The 12,734-nt window shown below is 38.5% G+C and overlaps 1 protein-coding gene and 1 pseudogene across 2 annotated transcripts in view; one reads left to right on the top strand and one right to left on the bottom strand.

The window, feature by feature from the left end:
• Positions 1-12,734, top strand: part of SYNDIG1 (synapse differentiation inducing 1) — a 253,541-nt gene that overhangs the window by 201,201 nt on the left and 39,606 nt on the right. The gene's annotated exons all lie outside the window — the stretch shown is intronic.
• LOC136309683 (small nucleolar RNA U3) lies at positions 10,736-10,850 on the bottom strand (annotated as a pseudogene).

The following is a 12,734-nucleotide window of genomic DNA, read 5'->3' as shown; positions in this document are numbered from 1 at the left end:
TATTATTTTTAAATTTATTTATTGATGTTATTTATTTTTAATTAAATTTACTGAAGTGACAAAGATTAACATAATTATACAAGTGTCGGAGGCTCACTACAACGTATCTCTGTATACCATATTGTGTGTTTACCCCAAAGTCTTCATCCATACACTCCTCCACCTGCCCCACCACACTGGCAATCACCACACTATTGTGTGTGTCCATTAATTTTTTTCTTTCTTTTCATCTTGTCCTTCTTTTGCTCAATCTCTCCACCTACTTCACCTAGCATTCCAGCCCCTTCCCCAAGAGCTGTCAGCCTGCTTTCTATGTATGAGTCTGTCTCTGTTTTACTTGTTAATGCATTTTGTTCATTAGCTTCCACATATGAGTGAAATTATATGGTATTTGTCTTTATATGAGTGGCTTATTCCACTTAGCATAATGTGTTCCAGGTCCATCCATGCTTTCTCAAAGATAAGATTTCTTTCTTTTTTTATGACCACATAGTATTGCATTGTGTAAATGTACCACATCTTTTTTATACACTCATTTACTGATGGGCACTTGGGCTGTTGACAGATCTTGGCTATTTCAAATAGTGCTACAATGAACACAGGGCAATGAACACAGGGGTGCATATATTCTTTTGAATTAGTGTTTCAGGATTCTTAGGATAAATTCCCAGAATTGGGATTGCTGAGTCAAAAGACAGTTTCATTTGATTGTTTTGAGATAACTGCATACTGCTTTAGAGAGTGGCTGCACCGATCTGCATTCTTACTCATTATGTATGAGGGTTGCCTTTTCACGACACCATCACCAGCACTTGTTATTTGTTGATTTATTAATGATTGCCATTCTGACAGGTGTCCTCATTGTGGTTTTAATTTGGATTTCTCTAGTGATAGGATATTGAGCATCTTTCCTTTTTCTCTTTTTTATTTAGAAATTAAATTTAATTGAATGGCATTGATCAATAAGAGTGCATAGGTTTTAGGTGAGCATCTTTATAGCATTTGAACTGTTGATTTCATTGTGTGCCTATCACCCAAAGTCAATTTTTTTTTCATCACCAAATATTTGTCCCTTTTTACTCCCCCACCCCGGTGACCACTTCAGTTTTATCTGTGTCCATGAGTCTCAGTTTTATATCCCAAACAATATAAAAGAAATGAACAAGTTCCTAAAACTAAACAATCTTCCTAGCCTGAGTCATGAAAAAGTAGAACACCTAAATAGAACCATAAGCAGGGAGAAAATAGAAACAATGACAAAAATCCTCCCCCAAAATAAAACTCCAGAACCAGACGGTATGTATGAGTGACTTCTACCAAATATTCAAAAGATATTTGGTACTTACCCTTTTCAGTATTCCAAATAATAGGAGAAGAAGCAATACACCCTAAGATATTTTATGAGGCCAACATAACCCTGATACCAAAACCTGGCAAAAACAACACACACAAAAAAGAAAACTATGGACCAGTATCGCTAATACAGATGCAAAAAACCTAAACAAAATACTAACAACTTGAATATAAGAATACATTAAAAAATAATGCATCACAATTGAGTGGGATTCATCCCAGGAGCACAAGGACGGTTCAACACATGTAACTCAATCAACATAATATGCCACATCAAAAAACAAAGGATAAAAATTTTATGATTCCATCAATAGATGCAGAAAAGGCATTAAATAAGATACAACATCAATTAGATAGGTATAGGTACCTCAACATAATAAAGGCCATGTAAGACAAACTACCAGCCAATATCACACTAAATGCTAAAAAACTAAAAAACTGAAGGCTTTTCCTCCAAAATTAGGAACAAGACAAGGCTGACCACTCTCTCCACTCTTTTTCAACATAGTACTGGAAGTTTTAGCCAGAACAATCAGGCAAGAGAAAAAAATAAAAGGCATTGATATTAGGAAAGAAGGAATTAAGGTATCACTTTTTGCAAATGACATGATCCTGTATATCGAAAAACTCAAAGATTCCACTGAAAAGCTATTAAAAACTATAAACAAATACAGTAAAGTCACAGTATACAAAATCAATAAGAAAAACCTACTGCTTTCTTAAATGCCAACAATGAAACTTTAGAAAATGAACTGGGAAAAAAAAATTCTTTTACAATTGTAACAACAACAAAAAATAAAATACCTAAAAATGAACTTCACAAAAAGTGTGAAGGACCTATATGCTGAAAACTACAAAGCATATTGAAAAATATTGAGAGACACAATTAAATAAAAAAAATATTCCCTATTTATGGATTGGAAGAATGAACATAGTTAAAATGACCATATTACCCAAAGCCATATACAAATTTAATGCAACCCCTATCAAAATCCCAGTGTCATTTTTTAAAGAAATAAAACAAAATTACCAAGTTTGTATGAAACCATAAAAGACCCTGAAAGCCAAAGCAATCCTGAGAAAATAGAGTAGAGCTGGAGGTATCACACTACCTGACTTCAAATTACACTACAGAGCCACAGTAATCAAAACAGCATGGCATTGGCAGAAAAACAGACATACAGACCAATAGAACAGCATCAAGAGACAGAAATAAAACCACATATATATTGACAAATCTTTGACAAAAGAGCCAAAAACACAATGTAGGAAAGAAAACCTCTTCAATAAATGGTGCTGGGAAAATTGGAAAGCCACATTCAAAAGAATGAACCTTGACTACAGTTTGTCCCCAGGCACAAAAATTAATTCCAAATTGATCAAAGACCTAAATATAAGATCTAAACCATAACTTACATAGAAGAAAACATAGGTACTAAATTCATGGACCTTAGCCATAAAGAACATTTATGAATTTGACAAGAAAGGCAAAGGAAGTAAAGGCAACAACAAATGAGTGGGACTATATCAAACTAAGAAGCTTCTGCACAGCAATTGAAACTAACAACAAAAAAACAAGGCAGCCAACTAACTGGGAAATGATATTCACAAACAACAGCTCTTGATGTCCAAAATAATCTAAAATATTTTAAGAACTCACAAAGCTCAGCAACAAAAAAGCAAACAATCCAATAAAAAAAAAAAAAAAACAGGAAAAGGACCAGAACAGACACTTCTCCTAAAAAGACATACAAATAGCCAACAGATATATGAATAGATGCTCATGTTCACTAGCTATTAGAAAAACGCACATTAAAACTGCAATGAGGCCCTGGCCAGTTGGCTCAGTGGTAGAGCGTCGGCCTGGCGTGCAGAAGTCCCGGGTTCGATTCCCAGGAGGGCACACAGGAGAGGCTCCCATCTGCTTCTCCACCCCTCCCCCTCTCCTTCCTCTCTGTCTCTCTCTTCCCCTCCCGCAGCTAAGGCTCCATTGGAGCAAAGATGACCCGGGCGCTGGGGATGGCTCTGTGGCCTCTGCCTCAGGAGCTAGAGTGGTTCTGGTCGTAACATAGTGACGCCCAGGATGGGCAGAGCATCGCCCCCTGGTGGGCAGAGCATCGCCCCTGGTGGGCATGCCGGGTGGATCCCGGTCGGGCGCATGTAGGAGTCTGTCTGACTGTCTCTCCCCGTTTCCAGCTTCATAAAAATACCAAAAACAAACAAACAAACAAAAAAAAAAACCTGCAATGAGATACCACTTTCACACCTGTTAGATTGGCTGTTATCAACAAGACAGGTAATAACAAATGTTGGAGAGGCTGTGGAGAAAAAGGGACCCTCATTCACTGCTGGTGGGAATGCAAACTAGTAGTACAATGATGATGGAAGAAAATATGGTGTTCCTCAAAAATTAAGGATAAAACTACTTTATGGCCCAGCAATCCCTCTACTGGTTATCTACCTCAAAAACCTCAAAAATATTGTTACATAAAGACACAAGTACTGCCATGTTCATCGCAGCATTATTCACAGTGGCCAAGACATGGAAAATAACCAAAGTGTCCCTCGATAGAGGACTCAATAAAGAAGATGTGGTACATATATACAATGGAATACTACTCAGCCATAAGAAATTATAACTTTTCTATTTATGACAAAAAGAATGGACCTTGAGAACATTATCCTAAGTAAAATTAGTAAATCAGAAACATCTAAGAACTATATAATTTCATAAATAGGTGGAATATAAAACTGAGACTCACAGACATAGACAAAGGTAAAGTGGTTACCAGAGGGGAGGGAGAGGAGGCAGGGGGAGTAAAGAGGGTTGAACATCTTTTTATATGTCTATTGCCAATCTGTATATCCTCTTTAGAAGAGTGTTTATTCAAGTCCTTTGCCCATTTTTAATTGGATTGTTTGGGTGATTGGGGGGTGTTGAGTTTTATAAGTTCTTTATTCATTTTGGATATTTATCCTTTAGCAGATGTATTAGCAAATATGTTCTCCCATTTAGCTGGGGTTTTTTTTATTTGGTTGATGATTTTCTTTGCTGTGCAGACTTTTTAGTTTGATATATTCCCATTTGTTTATTTTTACTTGTTTCCCTTGTCTGAGGAGATATATCAGAAAAAATATTGCTATGAGAAGTGTCTAAAGTTTTACTGCCTTTGTTTTCTTGTGTGTTTTTGTGGTTTTGAGTGTAATATTTAAGTGTTTAGTCCATTTTGAGTTTATCCTTGTGTATGGTGTAAGAAAGTGGTCTAGTTTTATTTTTTGCATGTAGATACCAACACTATTTATTGAATGGAATATCTTTACCACATCGTATGTTTTTGCCTCTTTGTCAAATACCGATCTTATAGAGATGAATTGATTTCTGGGCTATCTATTATTTTCCATTTAGCTATATCTCTGTTTTATGCCAGTACCACACTGTTTTGATTACTATGGCCTTTTAATATAGTTTGATATCAGGTAGCATGATTGCTCCAATTTTTTTTTTCTTTCTCAAGATTGCTGTGGCTATTCAGAGTTGCTTGTGGTTCCATAAAAATTTTTGGAATATTTATCCTAGTTCTATGAAATATACCATTGGTGTCTCAATAGGAATTGTGTTGAATCTCTAGATTGCTTTGGGTAATACGGACATTTTAATGGTGCTAATTCTTCTTATCCATGAACATGGTATATTCTTCCACTTGTTTATATCTTCTTCATTTTCTTTTTTCAATGTCTTATAATTTTCTGAATATAGGTCTTTTACATCCTTGGGTAAATTTAAACCTAGGTATTTTATTCTTTCTGAAGCAGTTGTGAATGCAATTGTTTTGTTTTCCTTTCTGATAGATCATTATTGGTGTATAAAAATGCAATCGATTTCTGGATAATCATTTTGTATCAACTACTTTCCTGAATTTATCAGTTTTTGTAGTTTCTAGTAGAATCTTTAGGATTCTCTATATACACTATATTTTTGCAAATAATGACATTTTTACTTCTTCATTTCTAATTTGAATGCTTTTTTTTTCCTTTTCTGATAGCTGTGGCTAAGACTTCCAGTAATATATTGAAAAAGAGTGGTTATAGCAGACATCCCTGTCTTGTTCTCAATCTTAAGGAAAATGCTTGTAGTTTTTGCCCATTGGGTATGATGTTGGCTGTGGGTTTGTCATACATGGCCTTTATTACATTGAGGTATGTTCCTCCCATTCCAACTTTGCTGAGAGGTTTTAACATAAATGGGTACTGGATTTTATCAAATGTTGGGGGGGGAGGGTTGGGGGGTTTTTTTGCATCTATTTATATGATAGTGTAATTTTAATTTTATTCATTTTGGATTTTTCTATTTTTTATTAATTTATTTTTTATTTAGAAAATTCAATGTAATAGGGTAACATTGATTAATAAGAGTATGTAGGTTTCAGGTGAACATCTCTATAGCATTTAAACTGTTGATTGTACCCATCACCCATAGTCAAATCACTCTCTGTCACTGCATTCTTGTCCCTCTTTACTCCCTTCCCCCTACCCCTCTCCCCAACAACTAGCTTTAATCTCTCTATTCAGATCTTCTGATTCTTCATGTTTCAATTTTGGAAAATGATATGTTTCTAGGAATTTATTTATTTTGTCCAAATGTCCACATTTTTGACATATAGTTATTTATATTTTCTTACAATCCTATTTCTTTGGTATCTGTTGTTACTCGTTCTTCATCTCTGGTTTTATTTTAGGGGAGTCCTGTCTTATTTTTTTTTTATGAGTCTGGTAAAAGGTTTATCAAGCTTGTTTATCTTTTCAACAAACCAGCTCTTGGTTTTATTTTATTTTTTTTGTATTTGGGGGGGAAGTCTCTATTTTATTTATTTCTGCTCTCATCTTTAGTATTCCCTTCCTTCTACTTATTTTGTGCTTTCTTTGTTGTTCTTTTTTCAAGTTCCTTTAAATGTAAAGTTGGATTGTTCCTTTGAGATTTTTCTCATTCCTTGAGATAAGCCTGGAAGGCTATGAATTTTTCTCTTAGGATTGCTTTCACTATGTTCCATATATTTTGGGTTCTTGTGTTTTTCTTTTATTTGTTTCATGATATGTTTTGATTTGTTCTTTGATATTACTGTTAATTTATTCATTGTTTAGTAACATGTTATTTATTCTTCATGGTCATGTATGCTTTCCATTTATGTGTGGGTGTGTGTGTGTAATTGATTTCTAGTTTCATACCATTATAGTCAAAGAAGCAGCTTTATATGATGTCAATCTTCTTAAATTTACTGAGACTTGTTTTGTGTCTTAACATGTGGCTTATCCAAGAAAGTGTTTATTGTACACTTGAAAAGAATATGTATTTACTGCCATGTGGTGAAATGTTCTAAAAATATCAAATCCAGTGGATCTAGTGTGTCATTTAAGACAGCTGTTTCCTGTTGATATTATATATGGAAGATCTATCCATTGATGTTTATATGGGATTAAAATTTCCTACTATGACTGCATTGCTGTCATTGTATCCCTTTATGTCAATCAAAATTGCTTTACATATATAGGTCTTCTTATATCAGGTGTATAAATATTTACAAAGGTTATATCCTCTTGTTGTATTGCTCCCTTTCTTATGTAGTGTTCTTTTTTGCCTTTGTTGTTGGGTTTTTTGGGGTTTTTTTGTATTTTTCTGAAGCTAGAAACGGGGAGAGACAGTCAGACAGACTCCCGCATGCGCCCGACCGGGATCCACCCGGCACACCCACCAGGGGCAACACTCTGCCCACCAGGGGGTGATGCTCTGCCCCTCCGGGGCATCGCTCTGAGGCGACCAGAGCCACTCTAGCGCCTGGGGCAGAGGCCAAGGAGCCATCCCCAGCACCCAGGCCATCTTTGCTCCAATGGAGCCTTGGCTGCGGGAGGGGAAGAGAGAGACAGAGAGGAAGGAGGGGGCGGGGGGTGGAGAAGCAAACGGGCGCTTCTCCGATGTGCCCTGGCTGGGAATCGAACCCGGGTCCCCCGCACGCCAGGCCGACGCTCTACCGCTGAACCAACTGGCCAGGGCTTATAGCCTTTGTTTTAAAGTATGTATTATCAGATATAAATTTTGCTACTGCAGCCCTTTTTTAAATTTTCATTTGCATTAAATAAAATTTTCCGTTTATTAACTTTTAGTCTGTGTGTATCTTTTGTTGTGAGGTGGATCTCTTAGTGACAGCATATATATGGTTCTAGCTTTTTTATCCATTCAGCTTCCCTGTGTCTTTTCATTGGATCATTTATGCCATTTACATTTAAAGTGATTATTTTGTTAGGTATGTATTAGTTGCCATTTTACTATTTTAACTATTTTCCTCTGCTTGTTTGTTGTTGTTTTTTTTCCTTAAAGCAGGCCCTTTAACATTTCTTGTAATATTGGTTTGGTGGTAACAAATTTCTTTAGCTTTTGCTTGCCTAGGAAGTTCTTTATTTCTTTTTCAATTTAAATGATAGCCTTGTTGGGGAAAGTAGTATTGGTTGTAGGTCATTGCTTTTTTATCACCTTGACTATTTCATGCCATCCCTCTGGCCTGAAATGTTTCTGTTGAGAAATCAGCTGACAGTCTTATGAGAACTTCCTTATATGTTACTGTTTTTCTACTGCTACTTTTAAGATTCTTTCTGTGTCTTTGATCTTTGCTATTTTAATTATGATGTGTATTAGCGTGGGCCTCTTTGGGTCCATCTAGTTTGTGACTATCTGCAATCCTGGACTTGTCTTTTTCCTTCACCAAGTTAGGAAAATTTTAGGTCATTATTTCTTCAAATAGGTTCTTGATCCCTTGCTCTCTCTCTCCTCTCCTCTGCCACCCCAATGATGCAGATGTTGTTGAGCTTTATGTTGTCCCAAAGGTCCCTTGAACTATCCTCATTCTCTTTAATTTTTTTCTTTTTGCTGCATTGATTGGGTGAGGGTTTTTTTTCCTATGTTCTCTTCCAGAATGCTGATTCAATCCTCAGTTTCATCCAACCTACTGTTTATTCCTTCCATTGTATTCTTGATGTCAGATATTGTATTCTTCATTTCTGACTGATTCCTTTTTATGGTTTCTATGTCCTTTTTATGCATGCTATTTCTTTTTTGAAGTTTTCAGGTTGTTCTTTTAGCATTTGTATAACCATTATTTTGAACCCTATATCTGTTAAATTGCTTTTCTTCATTTTATATAACTTTTTTTTTCTGGAGATTTCTCCTGTTCTATCTTTTGGTGTGTGTGTTTCTTTGTCTCCTTTTGGCTGCCACTTTGTGTTTGTTTCTATAGATTAGATAGATCTGCTGTGACACTCAGTCTTTGTACACTGGCCTTATGTAGTAAGTATGCTTTGGGCCCAGTGTTGTAGTTTCCTTGATCACCTGAGCTTAGTGCCTTGTGTGTTAATTGGGCTCTCCTGTTATAATTAAGTCTTGATTTATATTGGCCCATTTTGTGACCCTCAGGAAAGCTCATTGTGAGGCTCTACTTCAACCAAAACATGCAAGCTGCTGTGCAGGTGCTGACCACAGGAAGCTGAATTTGCCTCAGATGTTTTTGGTGCAGTAACCAGATCTCCCTTTGGACATTTTCCTTGTGAAGTTCATCGGATCCTGCTATGATGTTCTCTAAACATTTTTGTTGGTTTGTTCTCTAAACATTTGATTTTGTTTATTCTGGTCATCTTGGGAAGGAACCTGGTTCAGGCCAATATAAGACTGCCTATGACTGGCCCTTAGCAACTTAGGTACACATGGGAAGAACCAAGCTGCACGCCAAGGCCAGCTTCTACCAGCACCTGGCCTAAGGGCAGGTCAACAAAAGACCCAAGGCATCCCAAGATCCATCTCCTGCTGCCTTCACCTGCTGGCTGCCTGTTAGGCTCTGTCACTGAAAGAGCCTTTGGTGGAGTCAGGAAGATGAGGCTAATGGATCTCTCCTGAGGGGTAGTTGCCAGTCAGACTTCAGGGAAGGTGTTGGGTGTGTCTCCCTCCCCAGAGTCACAGGTCTCAGTCTGTCTCAGATTTTGCTGCAACCTCAACCTGGCAAAGCCACTAGGAGTCTGGCAGGTAAGGCCTTCTAATGGAATGTTGGTCGTTGGCAGCCAGGAGGGTATTTCTATTGAATCTCCCATGAGGGGAAAGTGCCAGTCAGATTCACAGGAAAGCACAGGAATGGTCCCCATGTCAGAACCATACAACTGAGTCAGAGTCACCCCCTAAATCTGTCCAGATCTCTACTCCCAGAACAAGGCAGCTGACTCTTCTATAAGACCTAGTCTCTGCAGGATGGGGTGAGAGAGTCCAGAGCACTGGGAAATTGCTGTCCCCCAGGCTGATGTCACAGAGAGGGTAATAGTATTCCTCCCAGGAAAGACAGAGGTTATGTTATTGGAAAATGACTCAGCACAAGTATACTGTTGACTGTCCCTCTGTGCCTCTTCCCAGAGCCACAATCCCCAGAATCTCTTCACATGACTAGTTTGCTCAACCTTCCCTCTGCCAGAGTCCAGGGTAGGGAGCTGTGAATGAGATTTTGCACTGGCCCTTTAAGAGGGTGTTTTGGTCTCTTCAGACTCTCTTCTCTCTGGCGGACAGGAACCTCACCATTTTTCACAGCCAAATGCTATGTGGGTGCCTCTCCCCAGCTCTGGTGCTCTGAGCTGGGAAGTCCAGCTTAGGCTCCACACTTCTTAGAGGGACCCCCTCACAGCTAAGATATCCCATCAAACTTCAGCCATCACTCATGGTAGTGGAGTCAGCACTTTCTACATTTCCACCGCACCTCCCAGTCTCCATGTGACTTCTTCTGTGAAAGTTTGGTTATAAGACTCCCCTTAATTTATTCTTGAGTTGGTTATTCAGGATGATTGTTTTTAAATTTAATTGTTACTCCAGTTTGGTCCTGGGTGGAGGTGTGTGTAATATCCACCTACTCCCCTGTCATCTTGGATCCAATCCTACTATTTTTTTAAAAAAATATTCACAGGAGTATTTTGAGGATTAGGATGATGCCACCTTCTTTCAGGTAGGCTATTCCTTTGCTTTGGCCAGCACACAGGGCACAAAGAATTCAGAATCACCTTAGTTTAAGCTCAGATTTTGAGTTGATGCAAAGCCAGAGTGTAATTCATGAGAGGTAAGGTATACTTTTGCTTCACTTTCTATCTTATGCTTTTGCTTTTGGGTGTTCCATTTTATGGCAGGGGCTGGTTTGCCAGTATCACCCTCTTTGATGTGCTCTGAACCCAAAATGTCACCAAAACTCACCCTCTCAGGCATCTCATATGGTCAGCAAATATCGCCAGGCAGAAGTGTTTTTGTGTGCCTGGCTCGCCCCTATAGGTGCTCATTCTCTCCTAGTCTTGGCCTAATAATACCTCTTTTCTTTCCTCTTTGATGCTTTTAAGTTCTTCCATATTTCCTCAAGGACTTTTAGCTGTTTTCTATAGAAGTTTATAGTAACATTACAAACTATAGAAATGATCCCTGAAAGTATAGTCTTCTAGTAACATTACAAGAAGCGGAAATATGCATTCCTCTCTTTCCTTAATGTGTATACAAAAAATGTATTCCTCTTATAACAGGAATATTTTTTAATTAAAAAAGTAAAAGCTTGGTTGAAGAACTTAGATTATCTTTGCTTAAATTCCCATTTTTTTTCTGGTGCTAACAGACGCCTGAACTGACTCTTTGCATGATCCCAATAAGTACAGTTCCACTGAGGTTGACAGAATGTGTGAGAAAATGGACACAGCCCATATAGCTTCATCAAACTCTGAGAAAGTAGCATCTTGTATAGATGATACAAAGTACAGGATCTGGCACTTGACAGAAACTTACTAAGCCCTGGTTGAATTTGTGTGTGATGTAGAGATCTGCATACCAATATTCTGCTTGGTCACTTTGTAAAGATGAACTATGTGGCTTATAAATGTAGGATCACCTAAATGTGTCCAGGCAGAGTTGAGAGTTGTTCATCAAGTCACCAAATGCTGTGAGTAATGCCCTCTGCAGGGCTGTGGGCATCTAGCACTACTAATCCTACCAAGGATTTCTAGGAGAAAATGTCTGTGTCTTTCTTCTCCACGCTGCTCCACCATGAGGGGGTTGCTGTCAGTTTTAGGTCAAGAGCTGCTTCCAGGGAGTTAATTTTCTGGTTTTCTAGCTTGTTTCTCGTGCTTCATGGGTGAGAACAATAAAGACAGAGGCACCTGAGTGGTTATTCATGGAAGAAGTAAACCACATTGATATAAGCTCTATGCTGCAGAAGGAAATAGACAGACACAGCTAGGAAGGCAGGGTAGGCCAGAGAGCTTGGAATGCAAGCTAGACTCTGTCTCTCAACAGAGCATTTTATGAAAGTTGGAAATAGAACAGCAGGAAGAATAACAAGAAAGCACAATATGGAAACAATATGTTCTAAAATAGACTCATCCTTGGAATATAACATCTTGGCACAAGGAAATGAGAGGACATGTTGTCAGGCTCTGTGGGGTCTCTGTGACTACCTGCTGTATACCCAGGAGTCGCTGGAGACAGATGGGGAAAACCCAGAGCAGTCACCTCTCTGTCACCCTCCTATCAGCCAGCAGCATAGTTACAGTAAACCTTAGACTGGCATAATAATTAAACAGGCATTTTCTCCAATATTTGAAATAAAATGCTTTAGGTATTTTTAGAACCTGTCACCTGCCTTTTCTTACATTTATTTCACCAAAACAGACCAGAATTTTCTTGTTCTCCTATCTAAACCTTGTCACAAACAAAGATAGGCCTCTGAAATGTTCATCATTTTTTAGTTTTCAAAGTTGTGTGCTTGGAACATGTACATTACATAAAAGTGGGTTCTGTGTGTTCAACACACGGAATGGTGTCAGTTAGAATTATCAACAAGTCTTGCAGTTAATGTTTTATGTATTCACCATGTCCTCAAGTTCATTATTCTGGAATGTCCCCTGATTTATTCTTTTTTTTTTTTTGTATTTTTCTGAAGTTGGAAACGGGGAGGCAGTCGGACAGACTCCTACATGCGCCCGACTGGGATCCACCTGGCATGCACACCAGGGAACGATGCTCTGCCCATCTGGGGCATTGCTCTGTTGCAACCAGAGCCATTCTAGCACTTGAGGTAGAGGCCACAGAGCCATCCTCAGTGCCCGGGCTAACTTTGCTCCAATGAAGCCCTGGCTGCGGGAAGGGAAGAGAGAGACAGAGAGGAAGAAGAGGGGTGTGGAGAAGCAGATGGGCACTTCTCCTGTGTGCCCTGGCCAGGAATTGAACCTGGGACTCCTGCATGCCAGGCCGACGCTCTACCACTGAGCCAACCGGCCAGGGCCAATGTCCCCTGATTTAAAATAAGTTGAATGCACCCAGAATGCATACATAG

This window comes from Saccopteryx bilineata, chromosome 6 (genome assembly GCF_036850765.1).
Source record: "Saccopteryx bilineata isolate mSacBil1 chromosome 6, mSacBil1_pri_phased_curated, whole genome shotgun sequence".
NCBI lineage: Eukaryota > Metazoa > Chordata > Mammalia > Chiroptera > Emballonuridae > Saccopteryx > Saccopteryx bilineata.
This window is presented reverse-complemented; position numbering and strand designations above follow the sequence as displayed.